Source organism: Antedon bifida, chromosome 1 (assembly GCF_963402885.1).
Source record: "Antedon bifida chromosome 1, ecAntBifi1.1, whole genome shotgun sequence".
NCBI lineage: Eukaryota > Metazoa > Echinodermata > Crinoidea > Comatulida > Antedonidae > Antedon > Antedon bifida.
This window is the reverse complement of record NC_136226.1, coordinates 19,379,294-19,385,178: the sequence shown is the minus strand read 5'-3', so window position 1 is coordinate 19,385,178 and position 5,885 is coordinate 19,379,294.

Below are 5,885 nucleotides of genomic sequence, written 5' to 3'. Positions count from 1 at the left end.
TGGACATCCAGCTTTACTAAACTATTTAAACGAATCAATTATCTACATAATGTTACCATGACAATTTCCAAGCGCATGCGTTGAAAAGACCACGTTCTATTACGGTGTAGTAGGTCTATGTAAGTTAATACTTAGCTTTTGTTTTCATTCAAGCGAACATTACTAAAAAGTGATCGTGTGATATCTTATACTTACGTGTCGTTAACTCCGATTTATGTCATATACAAAATATATTTATTTGGTATGGTAACATCGACAAACATGCATCGCTCGCAGGCAGACAACTCCCCGAAGACAGACTTCCATTTGCTTATAGTAGGCCTACTACCCTTCTAGCATCGTTTATTAATCTACATTATTTCTGAAATACAATTTTCAATTATGAACGTGTTCGTAATATATCCAATAATTAAACATACATGTTGAGTTTAATTAGCCTATTTTGCATATGTTTTTTCATGCTATAATATATTATATAATATAATAAATTACATAATCTTGATACTGCCTGTACTGCCAGGCATCCGTCACATTATATAATGAAGTTTGAATGTACAATAAACCAGTCCACATTCATCCTCATGTCTTTCTATACCTATATTTTATATTGTATTGTATAATTCAATCAGAATTCATATTCAAGACAATTCATAATTCAATTTATATAGTATAAATAATAATAATAAAGTGTTTGCTGAAATTAACATAATCTCATATTTTATTGGAGAGGAGAGGAGGGGTTTGTTTAAATTATACAATACATAAGAAAATATTACACTTCTGCAAAATGACATCAAGGACGCATTCTACCAGAGAATAAAAGTAGAAGAAACCACACCGGCGGACTATATCCCCCCCCCCCCCACACACACACATCACAAGCCTGTTTGAAACACATGCGTATGCTATCAACTTACATCAATTTGTGAGTTAAAATATCATGAATGTTGCTTTATAGGCCTATACGAAAACAGGCCAATTCCGAAAGGATTGGATGCTATTTCCATAATCAAAACTGTAAATTTCAATTTAGGTAATGACACAATAGAATTGTTCCGTCACTGAAAGATCGGTTGAACTTGGCAACGAGTCAAGATGATACAATGTATCAATAAGTTGTATCGATTATGACTTGAAATTGATGAATGAAAGCAAGCATGTAACATGATCATAGACATTCACTTGTGAACCCTCGTTATTCCACTTCTTGTCCCAAATAATTTATTGATACTATTGTTACCTTACAGATATAGATACCTTTTTATAGGTTTTAATTCTGAAAACCTACTGTATTCATGACATCACACATGACATGTCTACAAGTTTTGTTTTTATTGAATTATTATTATTTTAAACGTAATGAAAACCAGTAGTATGTTATGTAAAGTAACACAAACTCCAAACCATCATGACTAAATACTTTATTTTGTTCATTTTTTAAAGATAGTCAACGATTATTACATAGCCTATGCTGAATTATATGGATACAATTTAATGTTAAGTCTGATTCACTCTTTTCTCCACAATATTATGAATGCATTTTTTTAAAGAAATTCACCTATTTTATAGTTATACTTAATTTACTTAACTTATACATATATTTCTGCCGAAGCGGTTCAAACCCTGAAAACAAACTTATGACGTAATTCTGCTTACATCATTAGAATCTTTAGTTTAATTATTCATAATTCTAATTTACAAGTAGGAATAATTCTTATTAAACACACTTTGATCTAAGCTCAGTTGGCCGTTACATAAAGATATTTATAGGTACCGCTAAAGCATATTAACACGTCATGTACAGGAGTGGTGTAATTCAAAGATCAAACGGTAATCTTTTAACAAAATAATCGAGATTCTCCGACTTGATTGCCAATCCCATTAAGTTGTGATAGACAAAGAATATTTTATTGTAAACGCACAATGTACGTAGATTGTGTAATACAAATACTACACACAATACTACATAATAACTTTTAACATTTTTACACAGAAGACTTGTTCTCTATCATGGGAAAATATTCCGAGTTTAAGAAACAAGCCGTTTACGCAAGTTATTGGTGATAATGAAAATTGGCATCAATGAAATTGTCATCATTGATGAAAATTGCAAGATGATGAAAATTACAAGATGATGAAAATTACAAGATGATGAAAATTACAAGATGAGAAAAATTGCATCGATGATGAACATTGCATCGATGATGAAAATTGCATCGATGATGGAAATTGCATAAATGAAATTGTCATCGATGATGAAAATATGATGCAAATTTATGAAATTGTCATCGATGATGAAAATTACAAGATGATGAAAATTTCATTGACGTTGAAATTTGTATCGAGGATGAAAATTGCATCGTGTGAGGGCAGGCTACTTAAAAGTCCACTCCATGTCCATTCTTTCTTTCATTCAATTTGGATGGTGTGACTCAATGAAAGTAAACCACTGAGGTCGCTTTCCAACGAACTTTTCCGAGATTTTAAAAAACTTTTAATGTTCAAAATATGCCTAAATATTTTTCCTGACTAGTAAAATATATAGGCCTACATAGTGAACTTTATTTTAGTCTTATTTTCAAAACATATTGCACGCTTTTTTTTGGAAATATTGATGTGTCATGGCCAGGCTAGGATAGGCCCGGTCTATACCATACTACTAGAGCTAGTTTTTCAGGGTGCTGGTCAACCCGTACCCAAACCAAGCCGTACCCATGCCAACTCGTACCCAACTTGGCCATCTCGTACCCAAATAATTTGTCAACTCGTACCCACTTTGGCTAACCCGTACCCAAACCAACCCGTACCCATGCAAACTCGTACCTAATTATTTGACTTACTCGTACCTAGCTTTTATAGATTCTTATGGTTAAAAAATACGTGCACTTTAATGTTTTGAATATTTATAACCATTTTGTTTTTGCTTGCATGACTGCTTTTCATTACACACTTGTAATAATGTATACAACAGATACGCGCGGAGATATTCAGTGCATTGTAGTCAGGCATATGATGCGCAGATTATGTAAACCGAAATTATTATAATTTATCAGAAAATGAAATTAAACAGTTCATTATTGTTTTTACAGTTATTGATCGTAGCAAATTAACTGTGCTTGACACGCCTGTAATAAATGTATCGATTGCAGACATTATTTTAGTGTGCTGTTGACTGATGGACTAACATTTTTCTACAGCTCACTATGTTGGTCGGTTGGTTGGTTGGTCAATCGGTCGGTTGGTCGGTAAACACTAACTTGAGCACGCGACTGCAACCATGTATATGGCCTTGTTAGATATCAGTTTTGTAAAACACAAGTTATTTTAGTATTGTATAGTTATCTACATATAAATTATGATTCTGGAATAGGTAGACACAATGTAAAACGCATGTCACAAACTCCATCTTAAACTAAACTCGATTAATGTTCACATTTTATTTTATTTTTTTATTACATTTTACTTTAAGTAAAATAAACTTTAATGCTAACAGTTGTCGAAAGTATTTTGTTGTACGGCTATTTGGTTTGGTTCAGAGGAACTCCGACCTAGAATGTTCAATGTTTAGTAAATAAGGCGTGCGAAATGATCTGTATATAAATTTACGTAAGGGCAAAATTCGGTAAATCGCGCCTTACTTCTAGAATTTTTACTCGATGGTATATAAAGTTGGTTCGTACTTTCGGTACTGATTTTAACCACCTGATGTAACCCTGTTTACTAATTAAATTAAGTTAGATAATTAGTTATTGACGATTAAAACGAATTTAAGTTCAACGATTTGCCCCAAATAGGGGTGTTTTCCGATCGTGGTATACACTGTCTAATGGATGTCCATCTTGATATACCCGCCACAAAAATGCGAGGAGGCTTCGCGTTTTCCTATCTCCTCCTACGATAATTGTTTTTAGTCGCGTGGACGCGACTCTATAGTTCACTATGTCGGTCGGTCTGTCGGTCGGTCGGTCTGTCTGTCGGTCCGGTATCACTATGCGTTTTATCGCTTTCTGACCTTATCTTGATATCAGTTTAATCTAGCTAAGTCAATTTTTCACAGTATATTCCTTATGGCCTGGAATCGATGTGGTTATGTTTTCACGGTGCGCAATAAAAAAATACGCGGTCTACGCACGATTTAACGAAATCACGTTTGTAATCATATCTTCACAACCATGAATCACAATTCTCATAAATTTCATGGCATAAATCATCATATGGCAATACAATTACGTGCGTAGCGCAAGTACTGCATGCGTACGCGCGCTTAAAATTTTCAAATTTTTTTTTCGATGAAATAAGAGTACGTTTCAGGCAATTTTAAGCGTTTACAAAATTGCCATGAGTGCGCAGATTTTTGCGCGCGCACTGCGCGTTAAATGTTATTGCGCACTCTTTTTGCCCGATTTCTGTTTTCTTGACTTACTTTTCAACTAGAAATTACGTTATACGAGCACGTCAAAAGTGACAGGCTACGCACGTGTAAATTAAAAAAATATAAATGTTTTTAAACATTTCAACATTTTTTAATGTTCAGTAATTTCGGTCAGTATAGTTCACTATGTCGGTCGGTCTGTCGGCCTGTCTGTCGGTCTGTCGGTCTGTCTGTCGGTCTGTCTGTCGGTCCGGTATCACTATGCATTGTAGCACGCGACTTAATGGCTGTTGGCCTTGTTAATAGCTGAAAACCGGTTGAACAGCTAGAGTACAGCATCATAATGTTGAAGACAGGCCGATTTTCTTAAAAAAATACTATTTTGATAGATTTAATATACGATTATACAAATGTATTGATTTGCGATGAATGGAACATCCCAATCTCTCAGTCTGCCAGAGTTTGGTTTAACACAAGTAGGTAAATTTATGAGCCCTTGGTTTAACACATACGGTAGGTAAATATATGGGCCCTTTGAGAATAAACTTGCAATACTTTGACAATACTGTAAATACCTATTAACTATTTTTGGTCCTCATTTGAATCGAACATTTCTTACTGTGCATGTTCGTACTGTTAGATGTAATATAAAAATATATACAAATAATCTTTATTACTGAGATTGTGGATAGGCTCTACTGTTAGATATATAAACACATTATTATATACAAATAAACTTTATACTGACAATTCTTTCTCAACGTTTGTATTAATTAATAATTACCAATAATATAAACGTCGTAGTGGTGTATCGTGACATGTACTTTAATATTTCAATCGATTATGACAGTGACAGTTTTAACAAAGTATTAAATAGCAAATGTTTTACTGTATTTAGAGGTATATTATTTATAGGCCTATAAAACATGAAAAAATATTTCGTTACTGAGTGGATAAAGAATATATTTAAAAATTGTTCCTCTTTGTACCTATCCGCTTTCCCATCCCTCAACCCTAATGTTACATACAAAACACAAATTGGGTTTCTTTTGTGATAAGTTTCTCCTTCGGAAGTAACTCCCAGGGTGCTAATTTTAGTTGACTACATAAATCATCGTGTCTATTTATTCGTTTCTTTAAACGACAATGTATTATAGTCCTGCGGTACGTACATTTGAAATCGCCAGTTTTGTTACGCTGAAATTACTGTGTATTCGAGAACCATCTGTGGGCACGACCTAGATGGTACGCCAGCGAAGCGAGCGTACCATCTAGTTAATCTAATTGATGATGTTAGTAGTAAAGATCTCATGGTAAGCGACTGAGGTCTGCTCGATGTGGAAAACGCATCTTTAATATTCTGTTATTCCTCATTCTAATAGGCTTCAACTAAGTTAATTCATTGGTGTAATGTTGTAGCTCTGATAATATTATCATTACAGTTTAGGTTGATTTGAATAGGCATAAAGGAAAGTTATTACGTGCTTTAATTTTGTACAGTTAATTTAACTGT